The sequence below is a fragment of the Euprymna scolopes genome, chromosome 7 (assembly GCF_053919585.1).
Source record: "Euprymna scolopes isolate OS-2025 chromosome 7, ASM5391958v1, whole genome shotgun sequence".
Lineage (NCBI taxonomy): Eukaryota > Metazoa > Mollusca > Cephalopoda > Sepiida > Sepiolidae > Euprymna > Euprymna scolopes.
The window spans coordinates 143,087,914-143,100,257 of record NC_136488.1 but is presented as its reverse complement, the minus strand read 5'-3'; the positions used below and the strand labels follow the sequence as shown (position 1 = coordinate 143,100,257).

The window sequence follows — 12,344 nt, the reverse complement described above, 5'->3', positions numbered from 1 at the left end:
AAACGCACATGAACCTACCGATAAGAAATATAAGAATGAAAAACCCATATTGGAATCCTTCAACCAAGTTATAGAAACTTAAAATGTAAAAAAAAAAAATTAATAAAACCTGAAGCAAAAAAATAAAACCTAAATAAATAAAATAAAACTAATATTGAAACAGATTAGTAAATGTGTCAACAAATTCACCGTTTTGTATCTAGAAATGTAAACAAAAAATAAAAAAAGGAAGGAAGAAAAAGGGACGGATAGAAAGTAGTAGTGGTGGTGGTCTTGGCTTTACTACAATTGTTCTTATGTTTGTCAACGGGTTAAAGTTGTTTAGTTGTAAGAAAATAGCGACAGTATAGTTGTAATAAAGAATAGTTGCAAAACACCCCCACTCTTCCCATGTTAAATAATAACATTAATATTTCAGTGCGCAGGTCAAAATCTGCAAAAGAAGCGATTTGTGTCTATTTGTTTACGTTGTTATGGGTTAATCTTTATGCGCGCATGTGCAACCGGATGTTGTAAACCGGAAAGTGGGTTACATCACTCGTTACAAGGTCATTTGAGTTTTATAATTATATATATATATATATATAGATAAATTGAGAGAGAGAGAGATTTAAGCATTTTCTGTGTCTATTGGCCATTTATCTCACAAAACTACTTGACAGACTTGCACCTAATGGTATTAACCATTTCGGGAATAACGGCTGGATATAAAAATCCTCTTCTCCCTCATCCTCCTCTTCCACCTACAGGGTGTTTTTTTTTTTTTTAAATTGAATTGACAACTATTTTTTTAAATAGCAGACTTGGCAACTAGTAGTTACTTTGAGTTCAGCTTGGTTTGGAACTTCATCATGAAGAGATTGACACCTGAGCAGCGTTTGTAAATTGCAAATGATACGATCAATTTACCAAGAGAAACATCTGATTAATAAACAATTTCATGAAATGGACCTGTCAATTGATCACCTTGTTCATGCGATTTAACCCCATTTGATTATTTTCTTTGGGGGATATGTAAAGTCTACACTGATAAACCAGATACAATAAACCACTTGGAAGACAGCATTTGATGTGCTATTGCTGAAATACAGCCAAATTTAATACATAAAGTTTGTGAATATTGGACCTGTAGATTAATGTAATGCTGGGTATGGGGCAGCCAAACCAGCTGCCAACATTGCCCTGCTTTTTATTGAAACCAACCGAGAGCTCTTTTTAGTATCCTTGCTGTTCTCTTAAGTGCAATTGTCTGGATCTCTTTTGCACTTGGTTCACCAGGAATATTAGTTAGGTAAAAACTTGACTTAGGATAATGCAAAGTGCTTTGCAATGGCTATCGTGCTATCGCGTTATAGTGTGCTGCAAATATGGGGAGATTTGTCACTCAGATTCAAGGGATCACTATTAGTTATTGTGAGTGAGCAATCACTTATAATGCCTAGTGTGAAAATCGATCAATCAAATGATGAGGATAGAGGAAATAAAAATAAATTAAGCAAATACATTGAACCTGTCAGAAAACAAGGGAAACATAGACGAAAAAAAAAAAAAAAATGTTGTAATGCCAATGGCTTTAGGAGCACTAGAAACAGTTCCAAAAACTTGGAAAAATCAATAGAAAAAAATGAAAATCAAAGCATGCAAGGTTCCGTACTGACGAAAGCAGCTGAAAATTTTTTTTTAAAAAATCCTTAAATGCGAAAACTAACGCACATAACCAGATAATCACAGAAACTGCAGTTCACAGAGTAAATAAGAAAAATTATATAACCGCCCCCCCCAAGGGCAGTAACACAGACATACATACACACACACATGGTAATGCTGACATCTGTTAGTGCACACAAAATGGGGGGAAAAAAGTGTACTATATGTTTGGATGTCATGTACACTAGCAATGATATGTTACCTATGGTCGCATACCATTGCCATTAATAAACACTTAAGTTCATGCGCGATATTCTCTTCTGAATATACATCCCACATTTAAAACAGCTGTCCTTATCCAGAATTCCTCCTATATTAAAAAACAGAATTTAAAAAAAAAAAATTTGTATGATGTACGTACCATGGCAGAGCGAAAATATATTCCGAAAATCACAAATTAATCAAGTAATTTTATTTTTAACAAAAGGAAATCAAATTCTATGAGTGAGCAAAAAAAAGGACTGCTTCACATCGACATATCGAAGAAGCAAGGGCAGATAACTCCACACTTATTCAAACTTGTGAGATTAACCTTCAAACGCCTATGATTTCTCATTAATTGGTTAAAATTGTTTAAAAACGATTTTCTTATATAAAAAAAAACATATATATATTTGATCAATTTACGTGATTTTTAGAATATGATCATTTCATTCAGTCACGAGTATGTACTTCATAAAAAGTTTTCCGTATTTTTGTTTTTTTGAGATAAAGGGAATTCTGCACAATCACCAAAACAGCAAATAAAACCAGCACTATAAGCAAAATGTATGCAAAACTCCACACGTGAAAAAAAAATATATATCATGCTTACCTTAATGGTTAGTCGATATCATCTCTGTAATTCCCCATTTGAGCTAAAACGAAACAAAGCAATTATAAATGAAATTATCAATGTTAAAGAATACATTGTTAATTGGACTACAATCATTAAATCAAGTTAAAGTAAAATAAGTAAATTCTTTTTGTAAGTGAATTTTTTCTTCTGATTTGCTGAATATCAAATAAATAAATAATTGTAACAGAACATCTGAAAAATAAAAATATCCAAAAATATAAATTGTTTTTCTTCGGATTCAATTTTAAAATGCATTAATAATTAACCGGTATTATATTTATTTACTTTCACCCCCCCCCCCTTCACCCCTTAAAATTTTTTTTTTTTAACTATGCATTAAAAAAAGGGAAGTAACTATGTATGGATGAATACGAGTAACGCCTCTTTTTTCTAAGATGTTTTTTTTTTAAAAATAATTCCGACCCAGATAAAGTATTTTTCTTAAAAGAATTCAATCGAATTACATCATTCTTTTTAATATGCTGCAACAAAAAAAAACTGATGAACTAAAATCAAATATTGATTTTTGAAGGAAGAAAGCTATCGATGATAAAGAAGCAATAAAGATAATGACTTGGCTTCATATATTATATTAAATGAACAATTCAACAAGAATTGATAAACTTCACTTGTTTACACCGTTAAAATATACCCCTCCTCCCAAAAAAAAACATATCTCGAATGATTTATTTAATCGTTAATTATTTAAAATCTGTATTTTACTAAAGTATTATTATTATTATTATTATTATTATTACACACTAAATCTGTTTAACTGTGAAGACTTTCAAATAAGTGCAAAAAAATATTAGGTTGGTGCAAAAATAATGTCGTTTTTTGACTTGACCGTCAAAAACGACATTAGTTTTGCACCAACCTAATATTTTTTTGCACTTATTTCTTTAATTTCCAAAACAAGCAAACTATACAGAGTTTTAAATATGCAAATTAAGCCACAGGAAATGATTTTAAAGAATTCATATTTATCTCCCTCGTTATATTAATACATTCCATCAAAATAATGATTTCTCACTTTAAAATGTAATCATTTTGCAAAAAACTGATTCTTATTCAAATCCCTATGATAATCTTTGTACTATTTGTATAGGGATCAAGATTAAATGAGAAGTGGGATCCAAGGGAGGAACATTAGGAAAGGGAGAAATATGATTAAGCCTCTGCAATACTGTTGTGCATTGCTCATCGGCCAGAATAGATTGTCTCATCATTGGCATTATCATCCACCCACCTACACTAGTGAAATAAATGACATTACAAAGGAGTAGAAGAACACAGAGAAATAATAAGCAGCTTCAGTTGAGAGGAGCAGGAAGAAAGCTATAAAACTATATGGAGCGATGAAACACTTGACAAAAGACTCTCCCTCATCTGTCATCTTTACTGTTTGTTTCAGCCTGACAAAAATTAGGTACAAACCATTGCTATGTGAGCCCTTGGCAAATCATCAATGGCGAAAAAAAAAAAAAAAAAAAAAAAGATTTGAAAAACTTAAAGCATGAATTGTCTCCCCTTGCGATCACTAGTTTTTGAAGTGTAATTAAAATAAAATAATAATAATAATAATAATAATAATAATAATAATGAGCATATTTTTAGATATTTATTAAAAAGTTCAAGATTTTCTTTTCAGCAAGATTTATTTTTAATACAAAGATAAAATGATCCCATTTTATAATAAACTATTCTAGAGGCACAGTTAAAATTATCATCTTCCCCCCCCCCACGTGGTATTTTCATACAAGTGCAAGCTTCCTTTTAAACAAATCCCTGCATTTCTAATTGCAACGTTTTGTAGATGTTGAACCAATGACTGGCAAGTAAACTTCTGAATCGACAGTTTCTCTCTCTAAAGTTCTATTATGATTCGTTTTGAATAACAGCTTCTTATGTTTCTGATCTGTGACGTAGTGGATATTGTACTTGATAAAATTCAGTTGTAAAGCTACACTCTACTGGAAGTTGAAGGTTCAATCCTCAGTGCGGGTGACACTCAAAAATACAATTGTAAATTACTTAAGACTTCTATCAAGTCATGGTTGATGGTACAAGAGCATGCTACTCCCCTGGATAAAATAAAAGGGTTCCATTCGAAATTCCATGCCATTTCCCAAATTTGACAGAAAGATTCCCTTCCGACCTTCTTCAGGTGTATCTTGTTGAACTCTGAAATCTTTCAGTTAAATTCGTGGGAACCCTTAATTTAATCTATGGGGAGTAGCATGCTTTCATTCTGTCAGCTTTGATTGAGTAGAAGTCCTAAGTAATTTACAATTATATTTTGAGTGTCACCCACACTGAGGATTGAACTTTGAACTACAGAAGTGTAACTTTTGATACTGAATTTTATTAAGTTTTCTATCCATTACGATGGGGTAGTGGATAGAAAGATTCCCAAGTTTGACAAAATGCCCAAAGAAGGTTGGTTACATCAAGTAAAACTGAAAACAATAGTCTGAAGAATCCAAATAATAAAATATATAAATTTCAAAACAATGGTAAAATAACGAATTACACTACAGGGACATTTTTGAAAGTTTATCTAATGAAATATTCAAAAGAATTTGATTCTTATCATATATTGTATGTAGGTAATTGTACACACACACAATTTATTTTATTTTATTTTATACCCTAATATTGTCGATATTTTTCTATTTTCTCATTTCCCCATCCCACGTTAGTTATTAATATTTTCTCTTTTTTTTTTTTTTTTTTTTTTTTTAAATCGTATTCGTCGATTTTTTTTTTTCTCCCGATAATGTATCGGTCAAAAGACATCTCGAGTTTATATATATATATTTTTTAATCGTTAATTGGTTCCCAACAAACGGAGGGTGGACCTGTAAATTCACATTTGTCCATTCGTCTGTTCGCACTTTTCTCAATAACTATGCCTTGGAATGCTTTGAAATTTTCCACAAACATTAAACATGATATGAGTAAAAAAGTAACAGAACGGATTTGCCGGGAAAACTCTAGTTGTCCTCCCTTTCGGGTTAAAATGGCTAAAATTGACACTTTTGTGCTTATTAAAAAAAATTGATGCCATGAATTTTTATAAAACTTTCTGAAAAGTTGCAACTAACTGATTTCTATATAATTTTGTTTGTCTATACTTCGCGATAACTCTTAGGTGTGCCCCAGGGGCTCTTTTAGGGCTAATAAAAACACTCCATTTTTGGAACTATTTTACTATATTTGTCCAAAATTTTCTGTGTATGTCTATTTATTAGCAGTTTTGCATGGTGCTGAACTCAAATTTAAATATGTTAAGGCCTTGGGGACTTTTGGGGCTAAATGGGTGGCGGGGTGCAAATGATGGACTTAGTCATTTGTTTTTTTGCATGGTGCAGAACTCAAATTTAAGTATATATATGTTAAGGCCTAAAACTGCACCGTTTGTTCATTTTCACCAGGATTTGACGCCTTTGGGGACTTTTGGGGATAAATGGGGTGGGGTGGAGTGCAAATGCTGAACTTAGTCATTTTTTTTATGCCTCGTTCACTGTGCACTCACAGGAGACCATGCATGCTTCACTTGTTTATTTTTAAATCGTTTTTATCAACGTCTTTTTCGCTTCTGTCTCGACATGACTCCGGATATCTTGTTTAAAACTATTATAAAGTTTTGTACCACCAAACTCTCTCTCTATATATATATATATAGTTTTGTACCACCAAACTCTCTCTCTCTATATATATATATATATATAGTTTTGTACCACCAAACTATATATATATATATATATAGTTTTGTACCACCAAACTATATATATATATATATATATATATATATTATAAGTTGTTACTAATGGGTCACCATGTATCAAGACCCCCCCCCCCCATGGGAAGGAATAACTAAAAGTTAAGAGATTTTCAGTTGAACGATTGACTCAAATGGGTGAACTAGGGCAGACGATAACTTAAGAGGAATTTATTATACAAGAGGACGGCTCAATTTGAGTGTCTACTCTTTAAATACTAGTCCCTATTAATCTCTGTGTATCAAACAGATACTTAGAATACTTAATTCGATGAATCTTATACCAAAGGTTGACGCAAAATTTCAGTCAGCTCGGCACAGTAGTTTCAAAGAAAAAGTGGGATAGACGGGTTTGGTTGTTTTGCTTTATAGCATATCAACCATTTTCGGGTTATTTAATGGTGAGTCCAGTATAATACATCAACCCCTTTGGGTGATTCATGTTGCATTCAATTATTTTGTAGAAGCTTTTTATTCTTCAAGCTCCTTGTATCTTCAATCACTAGTTTGTAGTGTTTCGTTTGATTGTCTTGTAGTGAATTCTGTTGTTTTTGTTCTCTGCGCAGCAGAACAGGAATGAGTTTTGTAATAGGAGGGGGGGAAGGGTTATAGTATTAATGCTTGGCACATTTTAACTTAGGAAACCAGTCGTTGACAAGTGGTGGGAGGGAGAAAAAGAAAATGGGAAAAAAGAAAAAGGAGAAAAGGTGGGGGATGTTTTTGTTTTTGCAGAGCATAATTAAGTTTTGCAAAAGTGAATAGAAAAACAAAACACATTATTAGGTGCATTTTATCTCAGGAAGCCAATATCTTCAGACAGCCTAATCTGGTAGCACCAGCGAATAGACAGACTGAGTCAGACTAATCTAATTTATAAAACTCACTATGTCTGTCTGTCTGTTTCCATATTTTCAAGCACTATCTCTTCTGAAACTAAAAGTCGCAGAGTGGCGTTAGGGGCCTTAAATGATTGGATTTTTTTATGGACCGTTCTTTTATGAGTCTTTAGTTGGTTAAAATAGTTTTTAAGGGGTCAAAATTTAAAAAAATCGTTATACATTTTGTACATTCATCTCAGTTTATTTTGAAACAGTTCATATGTGTGTCATGTTAGTACAGTGGTAACGTCACCAGCTTTGAATACTACAATTCTGCTTTCGGTTTCAATTCTAGCAGATGGCACCCAAATCCGTTTATTTTTTATTTTGAAATCACAACTATAATATACGAAATCTGGACAAATTAAAATCTTATTTAAGCGTATTTTATTACAGGGCAAAATTGTCCCCCCCCCTGATATATATAATAAATGAAAAAGATATGTAATTTTTGTTATACGTAAATAGTTTTATATGATAGATAAATATATCAAATAGTTTTCCTATTTTATTTAGAACTGCCATATTTCAACTGTGTATTAATTAAAACAATCACCCAATATTGCATTCCTTGTAAAAAAAAAAAAACACAAACATTATCTTTCGATATTTTAGTCACTTGTGGCAGAGCAACAGGCCAAGATGACAGTGTAATATCTGTTCGGATGCTACACTTCACCTTTTCTGTCCTCGGTCAGTGGAGGAAAAAATCCATGACTGAGACAATTTTTAAGAACAAGTGAATAATAATATAAGTCAAATAGTAGGGCAGACTGAACTCTCAAACTTTGGTAGGTGTTGTGGTGTGTCCACCTTACGGACAATAATAAACTCTTCAACTTATTATAAAGAACAGGAGAATATGTCTGTTAGTAGAAGTTATGCATAAGTCATGCACACTTGGAAGTCAGACTGACACACGAAGTACCTTAAATAAGTTACCATACATTTTTGTACAGGCATTTAAAATTGCTGTAGACTTTGGAAAATTTAGTATGTTATTACTATATATCTTATTAGATAAGTGACTAATTTTCGTGATTTCACGTTCAAATGAACAGCTACAACAGGAATTGGAATACATCCTACTAAAGCCTGATTGTCACAGCTGATGAATTTGAAAAATACAATCTAGACGTGAGAACACTTTAGAAGAACGATATACAATAAACCTATGTTTTAAACTTGGAAACTTCAAACTTATTTATTATATATTCAGTTGCGATCTATTTCCACTAAAAATCTTATTTAAAAGAAGTTTTAAGCAATTTACTGGTACTTATTTCGAATTAAACCTATTAAAAAAAAAAAAAAACTAAATTATAGAAAATTTTTTGTGATGTATGTAGCCATCATATTCCAAAACTCATGTAAATTGATCAAGTAGATTTTTTTTATATAGAGAATCATTTTTAAACAGTTTTAAGTGATTACTGTAAAATCGTTAGCATTACAAGGCTGATCTCGCAAATCTGAATTATTGTGCAGTGATTTACTCTTGTTTTTCTTTTTTTTAAGATCGTGACGCGAAATCGTCATTTTTTGTTTACTCATAAAATTACATTTTCTTAGTTAAAAATTCAACTACTAAATCAATTTACGTGATTTTTGTAAGATGACATCTTCGTTCTGTAACAGGTACGCACATCAAAGATTTTTCTACAACTTTTTTTTTTTTTTTAAATAGGTTTGATTCTAAATAAGCACCCGTTTACTTTGCCGTAAATCGTGATTGTGAGTAAAATATTCCGTATTCAGACACGTTTATTATTGAATTATTTTACTCAGTCATTATTAACGATAAAGTAACTTGCTTGAATAGAAATAGCCAAAGCTTGGAGTTCACTTAATCGGCTGAAAGTTATATGAAAATCTGTCCTCTCGGAACAGATCAAGAAAAACTTTAGAGCCGTAGTGGAAACGGTGCTGATTTATGGTTCACCAACATACACTCCCAGTAAAAAAAAACTTGGACGTAAATTAGATGGAACTTAACTAGAATGCCCCGGACAGTGTTAAACTTAAACTGGAAAACACACCTGACACCATTAGTCGTCTGTATGGTCAGTTGTCCTGGGTTTCTTCAGTAACAAGAGAAAAAAAAAAAAAGCTGTTGCCGGACATTGCTACAGAAGATGAAGGCGTCAGTGATGTGGTACTGTGGGATCCTAAACACGGAACTACTAAAGTAGGAAGACGTAAAAGACGTACACAAAATTATTGACAGAAGACACTGGTTTACAAGTTGAAGATCTTCCTAAGGACATTGAAGATAGAAACCTGTGGAGGGAAAGAGTTAATGTGATCCAGGCAACCCGCCTGATACAATGATTGCCTAAAACTATTTGTAAATATTTCTTAACACAGATCACAAATATGTAAAACAAAATATTTGGTCTTCTGGCCAAGATCATAGTGTAGTATTTGTTCTGATGTTACACTTCACCTTTTTTGCCCTCAGTCAGTGGAGGAGAAATCCTTCATGAGTGAGACATATTTTAATTTTTATTCATATCCAGAGTGCCCCTTTTTGGGGAGGTGGATTGTGAACTAAATCACTTCAGGGAGGCAAGTGAAGCTTCCTCCCAGTGCACCACGATGAGTCTCCAACTAGAACAGGCAATCAGTCGATTAGTTTGAAAAATGGGCAATTTCACCGATTTTGATGACAATAAAAATATGGGAGTGTGAAACATTCGTTGATCATCATTCAATCTCGAGAAACGTCGGGTCTCCCTGCTAGTATTAAACTAAATCCATTATTTAATTCCTGAGAGTAGATTGTTCTCGAGACGTCAGGCATCACTGGGTCAAAGTCGTAAGTAATTCCGAATTATATTCATAGTATCGCCTGTGCTGAAAATTAAGCCTTTAATCCCAAAATGACGGTACCTTAGAAATTGTTAAGTTAGCACTTTATCCATTACGCCACGAGTTCATTTAAAGATTCTATAAAGATTGTCGAGTTCGACACAAAGATAAAGTTCAATAAGATGCACCTGAAGAAGATTGAAGATTAAATCAACCGAAACGTCATTAAAATATACAACACGAGAACAGGTGTCTGAACCTTCTTTAGATATCATTTAGACTGAAATAATAGCAGCTTAGCAACTTTGTAGACATACTAACAGGCCGTCTGGCGTTGCCCGGTCGTAAAATATGTATAAATATTATATTTTAAGTAACACTGAATCCTTATCTTCTTTTATAACATAAATCTCACCAGTCTGTTTAAATGTATGTATGTATGTATGTTTTTATGTCTTGCAAAAACATTCGACAGAGGCGACGGATTTTCACTAGATTAGTATCATTTTGTAGCCCGACCCTCCGGACGACAAATATCGAAAAATTGGTCAAAAACATTAATTCCTTCACCTTCAACCACACTTTTCTAATGGGAGAATCGTTTTTTTTTTTTTTTCGCTGACATTTTTTGCAAGTCATTCAACCCTCGCTTCCACGACATTGCAGAAAAGGCATTATTTCGACCGCCTGTGACGTCACAACCACGGTAGGCACATCGGTAAGATAGTTTTTTTTTTTTCCCCCACCTTTTGTTTTTTCCTCTGTCGCGTTACGGATTCAAGCCTGCTTCCTACACTTATTTTTTTTATTTTTTGCTCAGCCAACACCCTTACACACACCACTTTCTTTTTTTCTGCCTTCGCATCATGGGTTCGAGCCTGCCTGCCCACTACAACTGTTTTTTTTTTGCTTAACACAAACCTCCAAACACCCAGGCAACGCTGGGCACCCAGGCTAGTTTTATGCAAATAGAAAAACCGTAGGTATTAAACGTAACGTTAAATTCTTTAAAAAAAGAAGAAAAAAAAAAATGAGAAAAAAAAATGAGAAAAAAAAAAAGAAAAAAATGAGAAAAAAAATGAGAAAAAAAAATGAGAAAAAAAAACAAAAAAAAACTGAGAAAAAAAACAAAAAAAAATGAGAAAAAAAACAAAAAAAAAAATGAGAAAAAAAAAATGAGAAAAAAAGAGAAAAAAAATGAGAAAAAAAAACAAACAAAAAAAACTGAAAGAAACATGTGCATGTGAGTATTATGTTTTTTCTAAACAGTTTGCTTCTCGTAAGTAAAAAAAAAATCCTCGAGCTGAGATTGAAACCAAAACCTAAAGACAGTGAGTTAAGTACGATAACTATTAGACCAGCTTGACACGATCTTTAAAAACTGTTTTCACACCTACTTATTCTTAACATAAGTAATCTGTCATGTGAACGATTCACGCATGCCCGTTCATGAAACAGTCGACAAACAGGTAAAAATCCAATCACCAATTTTTCAATTTTTATTCCTTAGCAGCCCTTTTTATCCGGATGAAAATCGATTAAAAATTTTTCTGCATGTCTGAATACACTATATACGAAATTTCAAGACTGTAGATCAAAAATTCGTTGGGTATATAGGTTGAGAAATGCCCTAAAACACCCACGCATTCTTACTCGTATAGATATCTAGATAATTAATGAGAAAGAACAAATTCAGACTGAAAATCTATTGTAAATTTACAAATGACCATATTAATTTTTTACTCAGGTCAAAAAATAAAAATAAAACCTGCTTTAAGTATAGGTTTTACCAATGTGCCATGAAAATATCCAATGATTTGAGTTTTACTTTTCATCTTGATAAAAATAGTTTTATTTTTTTTCTTTCGTGTCAACTGGGTGGAAGACGTTAGGTAAAGGTGTGGGTTTTTTTTCTACTTTTTTAACAGATCTAAAAATTCCACTTTTTTGCTGACCGAATAAGTCAAAATGTCAAATAAGTGTAAAGATAGGTTTCATTCCTCTGCGGATCTCATTTTTCTCTTGAAATTTTCCGGGTTTTTCCAGTACCTTGAATAATGGACAGTTTCATTAAATCACTAATGCAGATACGAGTGTAACAAAAATGTAGCATTCCCTATATAAATAAAACAATAGATATATGTACGTGTGCGTGTCTGTATGAAAATATTTAACCGATAAACTCTTAAACTACTGGTCACATAACATGTATGAAATTAAAAGGAAATAAAAAATCATATACCAAGAATGGTTTATAATGAATAAAATCTTTGTTTGGATGGATGAAAACCGCATACAAAAATATGCCTGCAAGTTGAAATGCAAA

At 32.4% G+C, this 12,344-nt stretch overlaps 1 protein-coding gene across 5 annotated transcripts in view; it reads right to left on the bottom strand.

Moving 5' to 3' along the window:
• Positions 1-12,344, bottom strand: part of LOC145280015 (tyrosine-protein kinase yes-like) — a 414,499-nt gene that overhangs the window by 181,037 nt on the left and 221,118 nt on the right. For all 5 annotated transcript variants that reach the window (XM_080131652.1, XM_080131655.1, XM_080131654.1 and 2 more), the window contains one exon: positions 2,522-2,564. The gene's annotated coding sequence lies outside the window, so the exon portion shown is untranslated. The remainder of the gene's footprint in view (positions 1-2,521; positions 2,565-12,344) is intronic.